This window comes from Heteronotia binoei, chromosome 2 (genome assembly GCF_032191835.1).
Source record: "Heteronotia binoei isolate CCM8104 ecotype False Entrance Well chromosome 2, APGP_CSIRO_Hbin_v1, whole genome shotgun sequence".
Classification (NCBI taxonomy): Eukaryota; Metazoa; Chordata; class Lepidosauria; order Squamata; family Gekkonidae; genus Heteronotia; species Heteronotia binoei.
In genome coordinates, this window is record NC_083224.1 from 23,153,161 (window position 1) to 23,168,092 (window position 14,932).

The window sequence follows — 14,932 nt, forward strand, 5'->3', positions numbered from 1 at the left end:
TGGGAAGGCTGATCTCCCACTGGGATGAGGTCTCTACAGGACATGAGACAAAAGAGGAGATGGTTCGTCTGTGTACGACCATCTGGCCGTATTTCAATATCACGCCACGGTGGCCCCGCTGGGGGTCTTGCGTGTCTAAGCAGGCATATGACATTTACCGCCTGTATCAGGAACAAGAGCCCCTTCCTAGTGTAGGCAAGGAGGCACCATATATTTTGTTATGGATATATTTCATAGGAAAGGGATTTTGCAATCCCATTAGTTTAAAGGCAGTCAAGGAAAAGAAACCTATGAAAGACATACCCGTAGGGGAAAGGATGTCCACTTTCGATCCTCTATGCTATGTCATTCCCACTGCTCCCCCCCCCTTACCAACCTGGCCAACCTGGGGAAGGTCAGGTGCGAGAGGGTCAGAGGGACCCGTCGCCCCTGGTACTACCTGACCGACCTGGGGAGGGTCAGGTGCGAGAGGGTCAGAGAGACCCGTCGCCCCTGGAAAAAGGAAGGAAAGGGGAGAGCAGTGAGGAAGAGATAGAGGAGGACTCACAGAAGGTATTACCCTCCAACAAGTTGGAGAGAGAGATGAATAGATTGAATACAACACTCAAAAATTGTACCCCCAAAACAAAAAGGAGAATTTTAAATTTAGACAAGGACATGGAGGAAAAGATTAACCCCGAATACCCACTGAGACAGGTCCCAACAAATAATGGTATTGGCTATGTGGAGGTTCCGTTAACCAGTTCTGATATAAGAGTCATAAAATCACAATTGCCTCAGTTGACAGAAGATCCTATTGGATTTGTGCAGAGCATCAAGGATGCCTTGGGACCCTCTATTTATACGCCCACTGAATTAATGCACATTAGCAAACAGTTGGCGGGACCTACATATGCCAATCAAGCATTAATAAAAGCTAGAGAAATCTGGAGGGATGAGAACGGGGATAGAACTGCTGATCAAGCTAACGCAGCCTTCCCTGAGACCACCCCACCAGGTTGGGATGTCCAACAACCTGGAGGGCGGGAGAGCTGCGAAACTTTTCGGAGATATCTGTTGCAGGGGTTTGAGAAAATAATCCCTAGACACATAAACACCGAAAAGGCTTTTGGACACCCACAAAAGAAGGAAGAGAGTGCAGTGGAATATCTGGAACGATTGAAGAAGGGGATGCGCCAATATACTGGCTTGAACCCCGATGAGGGCGCTAATGTGGCCACTTTAAAATTGCAATTTGTTGCCGGAGCCTATCCAGATATTCAGAGAAAGTTGCAGAAATTTGATGGGCTCCTTTTGAAGCCAATTGAGGAGTTGGTCAATGAAGCTCAGAAAGTGATAGTTAGGAGAGAGGAGGAAAAAGAAAAACGAAAAGCACGGCTTATGGCACAGGTAGTGCAACAAACAGTAGGAGCCCAGCAAGAAAGAAGGGGCAGACTGCCCCCATGGGCAGTCAATCCAGACCGTAGGGGATGGAATGGAAAGAAATCATATGAGAAAAAAGAAACAAAAAACAGAAGACTTCTTCCTCGGGACACCTGTGCCGTTTGTTTCCGGCCTGGCCATTGGAAGAACGAATGTCCAAAGAGGCTGGACAAAGGGGAAACTGAGGAACTAGTGAGGCAGGCAAGGTGTTACGAGGATTCTGAATAGGGGGGTCAGGGGCATTTGGCGTTTGTCCCGCCTTTTGCCGAGCCCTTGTTAACTCTAAAGGTGGGAAAACAACAACAGCAGATTGAATTTTTAGTAGACTCTGGCGCCACAAAATCAACCCTGGACCGACCAGTGTGGCAAGGACCGCCACCTTTGTCTGGGGGAAAGTGTAAGATAATAGGGGTTGAAAATAAAGAATTGGCCGTCCCTATATTACAACCCCTACCTGTAAATTTGCATCATAAACTGGAATTGCACGGGTTTTTGTGGATGCCAGACTCTGGAGTGTGCTTATTGGGTCGAGATTTGATGTGCAAATTGGGATTAGTTCTTACCTTTCAGACCGAGGGTTGCCTGGTTAAACTAAGGGCCTTAAGACTTGAGATTGAAGAATCAATAGACCCTCTAGTCTGGGCAAGGCCGGGAAACCCTGGAAAATTAGATGTGCCCCCAGCCAAAATAAACTTGAAACATGATGTGCCGGTTTATCGTGGCCAATATCCAGTAAAACCTGAAGCAGAACAAGGGCTTCGCCCAGTGGTAAAAGAACTTCTGGACGATGGACTAATTGAACCTAGCAATTCCCCTTATTGCACCCCCATATTGCCCGTGAAAAAGCCCAACGGCACATGGAGAATGGTTCAAGATTTGCGAGAAGTCAATAAGGTGGTGATTCCCCGGACCCCAGTGGTGCCAGACCCCCACACCATACTGCAGGGAATTCCACCAGAGCACAGATATTACACAGTGATTGATTTAAAATCAGCTTTTTTCTGTGTTCCCCTGGCCGCAGAGTCCAGGGTTATTTTTGCCTTTCAGTGGCCTCACCCAGACACTGGTCGGTTGACCAGGTTTCACTGGAAGGTTCTGCCCCAAGGTTACACGGAATCGCCAACTATTTTTGGGGAAGCTCTGGCTTCTGTACTTGGGGAATGGGACCACGGTCCAGGGACTCTACTGACTCAATATGTGGATGATTTGCTGATAAGTGGGAAAATAGGACAACAGGTGGAGGCTGCAAGCGTCAGCCTGCTAAATTTTCTGGGAAGAAAGGGCCTTCGAGTGACCAAAGAGAAACTTCAGTTCTGTGAACCCGAAGTCAAATATTTGGGCACAGTCCTGAAGGAGGGAAAGAAATATCTGGACCCCAGAAGAGTGGAGGGGATACAAAAATTAGAAATGCCAAAGACTAAGAGGGGTTTGAGAGGTTTCCTCGGGACTGTCAACTTCTGTAGACAATGGATTGAAGGATACTCTGAATTGGTACAGCCATTCTTACAGAAGCTGAAAAACAACCAGCCCGACCCGCTTATTTTGGAAAGGGCAGATCACAAACTTTTTGAAAGGATAAAACGGACTCTGTTGTCGGCACCGGCCCTGGGTCTCACAGACCCTAAGTTGCCCAACCACTTATTTGTGACTATTGGAAAGGGAGTAGCCAAGGCAGTGGTTGCCCAAAAGAGATCTGGTTCCTATCAAGTGACAGGATATTTTTCAAAACATCTAGATGCAGTTGTGTTGGGATGGCCTTTATGCCTGCAGGCTTGTGCGGCAGTTGCGTTGATGGTAAAGACTGTAAGGAAACTTTACCCTTGGGAGAACATTATTGTCCATTCTCCCCACCAAATCCGGGCCATCCTAACACATACTGCCAGGAAATGGATGACAGATGCTAGACTGCTACAAATAGAGGCAACCCTGTTGGAACAGGCGGACTTACAGGTCATCACAACTGACCATTTGGGACCAGCAGACGGACTCTCTGAAAAGATAAAAAAGGAGTTTGGGGAAAGTCATGACTGTATAGGGATTACTGAACTGCAAACCAAGTACAGAGAAGACTTGCAGGAAACTGCAATTGAGGGCGGATGGAACCTATATACAGACGGATCCTCCAGGGTGATTGAAGGAAAAAGGTACACTGGGTATGCAATAGTCGAGGATGGGCAAGTGGAAGTTGAGTCAGGAGCACTTCCTCCCTCAATGTCAGCACAAACTGCTGAACTTTACGCCTTAAAAAGGGCACTGGAAATAGGATCTGACCAGACAGTCAATATATTCTCAGACTCCAAATATGCTTGTGGGGTGGTGCATGTTTTCGGAAAGCTGTGGTGTGAGCGAGGTTTGCTAACATCTCAGGGAAAGAACCTGGCTCACCACAACTTAGTGAAGGAAACCTTGCAAGCTCTAGACCTGCCTGCCCAGGTCGCTGTTATCCATGTCCCCGGACATACAAGGGGAAACTCTCCAGAAGTGCAGGGAAACAGGGCAGCAGATGAATTAGCTAAAAGGGCGGCCATGGGTCCAAATACGGTCCCTCCCCAGAGACTAGCCGCACTAATTCCTACGGGAATTGAGCCTAAACCTCCTTTTAAATACCAAGAAAAAGAAGAGGAACTTGCTGAAAAACAAGGAGCCACATTAGAAGGTGGTGTTTACCGCCTACCAGATGGCCGCCAGTGGCTGCCTGAGGGGGTAGTGAGGGAGGTACTTAAGGCTTTACATGAGGGAGGACATTGGGGAACTAGGGCACTAGTGCACACCTTTTTGCAGAAATTTGTGGGGCGCCGGGTGTGGTCATCTGCAAACTCCCTAGTAGCCCGGTGTGTCCCCTGTCAAAAGGCAAACAAAAATAACCCCCGGAAAACTGAAATGGGTGGACGACCGTTGGCCGTGCATCCTTTTGAGTATATCCAGTGTGACTTTATAGATCTCCCTAGGGTGGGGAGGTTGAAATACTGTTTAGTCCTAACTGACCAACTAACGGGATGGGTAGAGGCATTTCCCACAACTCAAGCAACAGCGAAGGTAGTAACAAAGCTTCTACTGGAACAAATCATTCCCCGTTTTGGATTACTAAAAGCTCTAAACTCAGACCGAGGAGCTCATTTTACCCAAAAGGTGCTCCATCAAGTCATGGAGGCTCTGGGAATTAAATGGGAACTTCACACCCCATGGCATCCCCAGAGTTCAGGAAAAACCGAGCGCATGAACCAAAGTGTAAAGTTAGGGCTGTTAAAGCTTACAGCCCAGTCTCAACTCCCGTGGACCAAGGTGCTTCCCCTAGTACTGTTTGGCATCCGGACCAGGCCACTTCAATCCACTGGCCTTTCACCGTTCGAGTGCTTGTACGGTATGGGAGTGTGGGACATAGCCCCAGGCTCTGGAAATGCCGACTTGCACTTATTAAAGGATGCCTATTTAAGAAAATATTTGCTGGCACTGTTCTCCATTCTTTCTCATAATAGGGAGGTTGGTGTGACCGTACAGAGGGCACCGCTTGAGGCACCAGTCCATTCGTTTCTACCGGGCCAGTGGGCATACATCAAGGCGTGGAAGACAGAGTCCCTAATTCCAAAGTGGGCGGGTCCATTCCAGATTCTTCTAACCACTGAAACAGCCATCCGGACGAAAGAAGCGGGGTGGACGCACCACACCAGGGCAAAACACGCTGTAGCCCCAGAGGCCGAATGGGAAGCCATCCCTGTTCCTGGAGAAGCACTGAAAACAACCCTGAAACGGAGGAGTTGAAATAAATGCGGGGAAGGGTTTTCTTTACAGGAAAAGTGTGTGATCACTATGATATAAAAGTCCGTCAATTTAGAGGAAGAGGTACCTGTGGGAAAATTGAGTGGAATATAGATTTTAGAAAGAAAGGAAGGGTCGAATGGAAACCTTACTTTTGGGGAGTAACTGATAAATACTTGTGGTATGGTGCTGTAAAGCTTGAAGGTCAACTGCTGTTTTACCAGACAGATATAGAAGGAATCCCCAGCCCATATGGTTTCAAAGGCCGAGTCCCAGGGTGGTGGGCCTGGCAACCGAGTTTTTGGGGAAGATATAAGTGTATAAAGTGCCCTTGGAGTCCGAGGTCCGAATACATTATCAACCCGGACGAATACCATTTATGTGGGCACTGGGTGATCCCGAACCCTTATCCTGGACCCCACAGCAGAGATTAGAAGCCGTTGACCAGGCCTGGATAAGCTCAGAACTGGTAAAAGGGTTTACCCTTTGGAAGGGGAAGTGGTGTGCACATTTAGATCTCAACTTGTTGGGTGAATCGCCAAAGGAGGACCCGAAGTCCTTTTCTGATTTTGTTGCAGGTTCAGTGTGGGTGATTGACCCCACCTGCGCCTGGAAACAGTACAGGGAAGTAGGACGCTTTTGCGCCACTGACAAAAAGATAAGATCAAAATCCTGGAAATATTGGAAAGTCTCAAGTTGGACGGACTTTGGTCCTACTACCTGGTTCCATATAGGGGAACTAGCTACAACTAGAGGGCTAGAAAAAGGGATTGTTAAGACCTCGGATAAGTACTTATACCCCCAAGGGGAAGACTTGTTCCACCCGAGTTATTGGGGAGACCTCCTCTGCAGCACCTGCCCTGATTCTTTTGAAACCTGGGCTTCCCGTGTAGGAGGGGATCCGGGTGAACGATGCTGGGACCCAGAAAAGAGACTGCCCTCCATGTCCTGGTACCATTTCTGGTGGCCGTAAGTTGGGCCGCCATTAGAGAGGGTGGAGAGGATACCCCCTCATGCCCAGAAGCTTGTATAGTCACAACACGGAGAGGGTCCCAGGTAATTCAAACTATAACTTATAAGTCTTTATATTTTTGTGAGGGCACAGTAACCCAATGTGAATTTCATGACACGCAGTATAGCGTATGTGACCTTAAAATTTGCTATGATCCTAAGGAAAGTCCGAGAAGAGTATGGGTAGAAATGAGAGCATTTATGTGGGGCCTTACCCTCGCTAGGGGACTTAGAAAAGGAAACAAGCCAGTCAACCTAACCTTTGATGCCTGCCAACTTATAAATTCGTTTGGGGATGATAGCAATGGCTGTTGGGGACTAAAGTGGGAACGAACATATAGCAGTAATGAAAAATATATGGGATTTGACGGAGACGGATTTACCAGTAAAGCCATAGACTCTTCTGTCCGTCTTGGATGGGGTGCTGCGGTATGGAATACTGGGAAAAAACAGTGGAACGACTGGGGGGAATTAGGGAGGTCAGTAAAAATGGAAAAACTCCCTGCTAAGGACACTTGCCGGCTGGGCACTTGTAATCCGGTAAACTTCACCATCCTACGGCCAGCTGTGTGGGATAAAGATAAGATCTGGGATCGGAAATTGGTACTACTGATTGCCGGACAGGGAACAGACCCCTCCGTACAGGTTTATTTTGCCCAGAAGGAAGAGTTCATAGTTGGCCAGGATTTAGTAAGGCACCATGCCTTTTGGGCTGAAATTAAAAAGAGCCCCTGGAAGCAGAGCCTAACTGACAAAACTAAAAACCTGTTTATAGACTTGGCAGAGAAAATAGCAAAAACAATGAATGTGAAGAATTGTTATGTTTGCGGAGGGACCTTAAAGGGTGACCAATGGCCATGGGAAGTTATAGAATTCGACTATAACTCGCCTTACAATGTGACTACTTACCCAAAACATGGGGCTAAAGTCCAATGGGAAGTAAACGATCAGTCAATAGGACAAATGTGCGTTCAGCGCACACCCCGGGATTTGGAAACCCCCATTGTTATGGGAGATGCAAACTGCCAGGGGGTCAGAATAATAAATGGGACTAAGGAAAGAAGTTTTTGGGGCAATGTAACTGAATTGCAGCCTTGGAAGAATCTCACTGAAGCTGCACAACAGATATGGCTCAATGGGACAATAAGTGAGGAAGGAGAGGCTCCCCCTGGACTGTATTGGATTTGCGGTTGGAGGGCTTACTCACATCTACCCCAAAATTGGACAGGAACATGTTTTCTGGGCCACATAAAACCAGCTTTTTTCTTTATTCCTCTAACTAAAGGTATTAACTTAGGAAGGTACGAGCTCAGGGCAAAAAGAGACCTCCTAATAGGTAAGGAACTCACAATCGGCCAATGGACCGATGAGTGGCCACCTGAAAGGATTGTGCAGTACTATGATCCAGCCTCTTGGGCGCAAGACGGCACTTGGGGTTACCGAACTCCAATCTATTTGCTGAATAGGTTAATAAGGTTACAGGCGGTTGTAGAACTATTAACCAGGGAAACGAGTGTGGCACTTGCAGTACTGTCAAAACAAGGAACCCAGATTCGGACTGCTATTTACCAAAATCGCTTGGCTTTAGATTATTTGCTTGCCAGCGAGGGAGGGGTGTGCGGGAAGTTCAACCTGACTAATTGCTGTTTGGAGATAGATGACACTCAAAAGGTGATATCTGAAATCACCACTAGAATGAGGAACCTGGCCCATGTCCCTGTCCAGAAATGGTCTGGCATTCTGGACACTGGAGGGTGGCTGGGGGGAATGTTTGCCAATTGGAAGCAAGGTCTATTTTTTCTGGGAATTGCGTTGTTAGGATTAATGATGCTTCCTTGTTTAATTCCGCTCATTAGGAGAATAGTAGATTCTGCAGTAAAGGCCGCCATGCCTTCTAACAAAATGGAAGTACTACTGACTGAATACCGGCTACTGCCATCACCTCCAAAAGAGAGTTCCTCCCATGTGTATGAAGTACTTGACTCCACTTGGGTGTAAGAAATAAGGCGTGAATAAATGAAGAGTTTATAAAAATAAAAGGGGGGATTGTTAGGAAATTAATAATGATAATGTTCATTTATTCAATTGTGTTTCTCTATATAAGGCATACATTCAATGAGGCAACAAGAAACCCCCCATTGCAAGCATTTTCTATGAAAGCTTTGTTCCAGTTACTAGGAGCCAAAGAGCCCCCACCTTTTGTTCCTGACATTTGAAAATTAAATATGAAGAAAAACCAACATAACACCTGGCCTATAAAACCAAACCACAAACACAGGAGCATCTGGCTTATGTTAGTTTCCTGTGACTTGTGGTTAAGCGTTTCCTCTTAAAAGTTTATTAATAGCTTGCTAAACATATGTTGCCTATTGCTTCTTTATAGATTTTAGCTCTATATAATCTTAGATAAATATAAATGCTTTTTATTCGCTTTAAGGCTTGCTAAGAAACAAGGCAGAATCAATATTTAGCATGGTAAATGAATAACTAGCAGAGACGGCAAAGTATCGCTCCTCTGACCTATTAAAACTGTGTACCTATCTCTCTGCTGGCAGCAATTTCCGGCCTTTGTCTGTGGTTAAACCGTTTCCTCTTGGTCTCATAGCAACGTAGAAAGGAGAGCTGAAGATTTGTTTTAATTGCTTTTTTTATTCACTATGAGTTAAGTTTAAAATGTATTAAGCAAAAGGCATTTTTAGAATCTTAGTAAGCTAAATCAGTATCATTTTAATAAATAGGCCATTAGGGCAAGTATTAGTTGTAGAGTTATATCAGGTTTAGAACTTTGAATTTAATGAAATAAAACAAAGGGAAGATGATGCTGAAGGATGTTTACCTTATATGGTTGTAGGATGTTTGTATTTGATATGGTCATAACCTGAGCCAGCGGACGTAGAAGCTAGACTGTGAACTCTGATTGGCTGTTTGCCACAGAGGGAGGCAGGGATTTATGACGTCGGGGATCTATATATGCTCAGGTTTGACCATGAGTTAGCCAGAGGGAGACAGCCTTGTACCATGGTCTTCCTCTCCTCTTCTGCAGAAGTGAAAATAAAGCTGTTTCTCTGAACAACAAAGCCTACCGCCTGGTGATTGTTCTCTCGGGTGGGGCATTGCCCCAAAAACCGGTTGACAGTATTATAGACATCATTCCAGTTTGCCAATACAAAGAAAGAATATATTAGAATACAGTGGGAGATGGGTTTAGCATATGTAATGAGATAATCAATATCCCTTATTCCAGTATGTCAGTACAGAAAAAGACATTATTCTGATACGCTCTTCTAAAAGAGAAATACGTTGGAATACAGTGGATGTATTTCTACTTGGTGAGAATGGGTTTAGCATATGTAATGAGATAAGAAACCAATATCCCTGTTCAGTCCCAGGGAGGTGTTTGTTCCAAGTTTCATAATAACGTGTAGTTCTGCAGTTTCCCTTTCCATTTTGTTCTTGACGTTCTTTTGCAGTAAAACAGCTACTTTGAGGTCACCCATTGAATGTCCTGGAAGGTTTACGTGTTTTACTGGTTTCTCAGTTTTGTAATTCCTGATGTCAGATTTGTGTCCATTTATCCTTTGGCATAGGGTTTGTCCTGTTTGCCCTACGTAGAGAACTGAAGGGCATTGTTGGCATATATAATGTTGGAAGCTGAGCAAATGAATGAGCCTGAGAAGGTGTAGTTAATGCTGTTAGGTCCAGTGATTGTGTTGTCTGGGTGTATGTGGCCAGAAAAAAAAAGAAAGGGGTCCCCCAGTGAATGAACTAAGCTAAACAGCCACAAATACTGGGAACATATAAATTCAGAGATTACTTATATATTAATGATTTATCAAAATACTGTATAGTTATAGGTTACAAAGTCTAACCAACCAACACAGGTAAGTTATAACAAGTAATTCTAGCTCCAAAATGGAGACAAATAGAAGTCTTTCTCTAGGAGTCCATACGCATACAGAGGCTATTGGCTGAAATAGCAGTTTTCCAAAAACACTGGACCAAGAAGACCAGGAGATGGATGCAGATAGTGCCGAGGTCCTTTTGCCTGACAAGTGTTTCCATGTTGGAAATACAGATTGTTTTCAAGGGCTGGGAATGTTCTCAAGATTAATAGCCTGGAACAGTGAAGCCTTCACAATTACAAACAGGTTGAAGTCTGCACCTTATCCAGTCATTGTCCTTTGCTCTTCCTGCTACCTCCCTGATGTCCTGCTTCATAGGCATAGGGCAGGGGTGGCCAAACTGTGGCTCGTGAGCCACATGTGGCTCTTTCACACATATTGCGTGGCTCTCAAAGTGTAGATGACTGGGGAAGGCAATGGCAAACCACCCTGTAAAAAGTCTGCCGTGAAAACGTTGTGAAAGTGATGTCACCCCAGGGTAGGAAACGGCTGGTGCTTGCACAGAGGACCTTTCCTTTCTAAAGCCCCCACTGCCCTGTCAGCCAGGTTGGAGAAAGCATTTCTCTTTACATCACTTCTCCAAACCAAGCCAGGTGGCAGCTTAGATAATGCATTTAAAGTTGCTTTCTTTCCACCTCTCTCCCCCCATCCATTTGCTTGCTTGTCAGCTCTCAAACATCTGATGTTTATTCTTTGTGGCTCTTACATTAAGTAAGTTTGGCCACACCTGGTACAGGGGAATCCTCTGGTAGGGTTGGCATTGGCGAACTCCAGGTGGAGACATCAGTTCCCCTGGAGAAAATGGTTGCTTTTGAAGGTTTGCTCTCTGGCATTATGCTTTGCTGAGTTCTCTCCCATCCCCAAACCCCACCCTGCCCAGGCTGTACCACCCTGAATCTCCAGGAATTTCCCAACAAGGAGCTTAAATTCTGGAGAACTCAGGAAATCTTGGTCTCCTTGAAGGTGTTACTGGGCTCAAAACTTGCTGTTCTGTTGTTAGCATAACAACATCTGGAGCAAATGTGTGTGTTATTCCCAAGAATTCAAAGCAACAGTTCAGAGGGGTGTGCAGGAAATGGTGCAATTGCTTTTTGTTTGACCCCTAAAGGGTTCTGCATAGTGTTGAATGGGAAAGCCACCAGTATTTGAAGTACCAGAAGGCCAGCAGGTTTGTTACTCTGCAAGCTGCCTTGGGCTCTTGAGGCTCCTTGGTCAGGTGCTGGCAAGCAAGCAGTTCTGAACTCACAGACTGCTGAGGGACATCTTGTGATTCTGACGCTTCCGGATCCTGGTGCAGAAATTCTGCCTGCAAATAAGTACCCTGCCTGAATGCATTGCTGTGCTTCTCCCTAGATCGGCTGCAGTTGTTCTGAAGAAAGGCATTCTCTGCTCCGACTGCTCTTCTGAAACGAATATTCTTGGGATGTTTCCCCCTCCCCAAAGATGATTACTTAAAAATATGATTACTTGAAATATGCGTCATGTGCTCTCTTGTCTCCTCTAACCGGGGTTTGCCAACCACCAGGTGGGGCTGGAAGATCTTTCAGAATTATAACTGATCTCCAACAAACAGAAACCAGTCCCACTGCAGGAAGTGATTGATCAGGAGGGTGGACTGCATGGTGTTACACCCCTCTGAGGTCCCTCCCTTCCCCAAACACCACTGCTTCCCAGAACCACCCCCTAAATCTCCAAGAATTTCTCAGAGCAGAGCTGGCAACCCTTGCTCTGACTGACAGTGGCTTTCCAGGCTCTTGGGCAGAGAATAATCTCTATCCCAATGGTCTGTCTGTCAACTGGAGATGTGAGGGACTGAGCCTGGAGCCTTCTGCATCCAAAGCATATCCCACTTAGCCTCCCTGATGCCTTCCCTTTCTAGATACCTACAAAGAAGGTGAATCTCTTGAATAGGCGGGACCGACTTTCATGATTGCCATGTGCAAAATTGTTTGCTTCCACATAAGAACAAGAGCAGCCCTGCTGGATCAGACCAGTGGGGCATCCAGTCTCACATCCTCACACAGTGGCTAACCCCTTGCAGGAGGGGGACTCAAATCCAGCCCTCCCAGGATTCAGAGACCATTAAAAAAAACCCTATCAAGGGCTATCAAAAAGTTCCATGCAGGAAGATTCATGGAAGAGAGGAATTTATCAGTGGCTACTAGCCGCGGTGACTAAAGGGAACTTGGGGGGAATGCACAGTGGGAGGGCTTCTAGTGTCCTGGCCCCACTGATGGACCTCCTGATGGCACTTGTTTTAGCCACTGTTTTAGCCAGAAAAAAACCAGAAAAATTTGGGGAAAACCCGTTTTTTCCATTTCTCCCCCTGAAAAATTGAAAAGAAAAAAATTGATTATGGAACGCTTTATTTTAACATGATGAATGAAATATTTTAAGGCAAGGTGTTCAAATATTTTCAAAATCATTTCTAAAAAATATGTATGGTATCAGGTTATTCTAATTTCTGTGCACTGAGGACCAGCAAGTCCTAGGTCATGCCCATTCATTGAAACACAGTCTTACACTCCCTTCTATACACTTCCCACTCTTCAATTTTTTTGTATGAGAATGAGTTTTTTTATTTTTATTTAATACTGTGAAGAAGACATATGAATAATTGTTACTTCTGGATTTTTAAAAACTGTTTTGTGGAGGTTTTTGTATCGGTTCCACATAAACTAGTAAATAGTTCAGGAGCTTGTTGCTCCATTTGTTACAATTACAAATAAATATTATTTGAACATATGAAGCTGCCTTATACTGAATCAGACCCTTGGTCCATCAAAGTCAGTATTGTCTTCTCAGACTGGCAGCGGCTCTCCAGGGTCTCAAGCTGAGTTTTTTCACACATATTTGCCTGGACCCTTTTTTGGAGATGCCGGGGATTGAACCTGGGACCTTCTGCTTCCCAAGCAGATGCTCTACCGAGCCACCGTTCCTCCCCATTTAAAAAGTAAATTCTGTTTGTAATAATTGTTTGAATAACTATATTTTTAATATGCTACTTGTGATAATTTCATGCCAAGTAAAATTGTCCATAGTCATATTTTATGTTCCTAAAGTAACAGAATGACTTTCAATCTGGAAAAGAAAAGACGTGCTAATGTAGCATATTTTTTTTCAATTTTCCCGAAAAATTCCATTTTTTTTTCTAAAAAACAGAAAAAAATTGGGTTTTTTTCCAAGCTTCAAAATTTCCAGATATTTTACATCTCTATTTGTGACACAGAGTGTTGGTCTGGATGGGCCATTGGCCTGTTCCAACATGGCTTCTCTTATGTTCTTAAGTGACACAGAGTGTTGGACTGGATGGGCCACTGGCCTGATGCAACATGGCTTCTCTTATGTTCTTAAGTGACACAGAGTATTGGACTGGATAGGGCATTGGCCTGATCCAACATGGCTTCTCTTATGTTCTTAAGTGACACAGAGTATTGGACTGGATAGGGCATTGGCCTGATCCAACATGGCTTCTCGTGTTCTTAACCTCCACCTTCAGAGGCAGTAAACTTCTGCATATCAGTGCCAGGAGGCAAGATCAGCGAAGGACCTTAGCTCAGTTTGTTGGCCCTCCAGAAGAGCTGTTTGGCCCCTGTGGGAGTTGGGATGCTGGACTAGATGGACCCTCACTGGTGTCACCCAGCAGGGCTCTTCTTATGGTTGTATCAAGGGGAAATAGGGTTGCCAGCCCCCTCAGGCACTGGCAGGGGATGAGGGGGGGTTGGTTTGCCAGATCCAGTTTGCGAAACTCCAGATTTGAGGATTGAGGCCATGGAAGACAGGGACCTCAGCTGGATACGATGTCACAGAGCCCACCCTCCAAAGCATCCATTTTCTCCAGGGGAGCTGATCTCTGTAGCCCAGAGGTGTGCTGTAATTCTCGGGGATTCCCAGGTCCCACCTGGAGGCTGCCATCCCCTAAGGGAAGGCCTCAGCATCTATGCCCTGTCAACAGCTGTCCAGAGGAACTGGTTGGCCACTGTATGAGGATGTTAGATTGGTTGAACCGCTGATCTGATATAGCAGGGCTACTCTTATGATCTTATGCTGAAGCAAAAAGGTTTGCACATGGCAACTGTGAAAGCCAGTACCACCTATTCAAGTAATGAGCTGTGTTTGTGTGAATCTAGCACGCCTGGCTGTGCTGCCTTCAGTGGACAAGAACGAGGTCAGGCCTGGTGGAAGGAAAGGAATATCTCTGTCTAGTCACTGATGCCTCCTGCCCATCTTCAGAGTTCTTTGCCTCACCTGGTCTAACCAGCAGGGATGTCTGAAACTTCTGTATGAAGAGTTCCTCAACTTCTGCTAGAACTAGCAGAAACTGGGATGCCTTTTTACTTCATTTAAAAATCTTTGCAATTAAACTGTTATTGCCTTCCCAGAACATTTAGGGTTGCCAGCCAGAGGCAAGAGTTCAGAAGGGATGGGGACATTGGGGGGGGGGGGGGGTTGCCAACAGATGACATAAACAGAGATTACCCAGAAACCTCTTCTCTCAGTTTGTAAAGACTTGTCTGAATAGCAGGAACTACTTTTTTTCTGACAAACTGCCTGGCATTTACACAAACCTGAAATTGAAATCACTGTTCTCTAGGGATTAGAAGAAACTAGAATATCTGGTAATTTCTAGAGCGGTGTAATGTCATTTAAGATTTTCCCCAGAGGGGATGTAACACTGTTGCTTGACAATAATTCAGGAAGTCCAGATTTGCTATGTGGAGGCAGGCAATGCCAATCTTCCTCTGTTGATCTGTTTAGGGTGGGTGACATGCAAGAGCAGGGGTTTAATTGGAGGCTAAGATAAAACAAGAGCCTTGAGCCGACTTAAAGACTTCACAAGA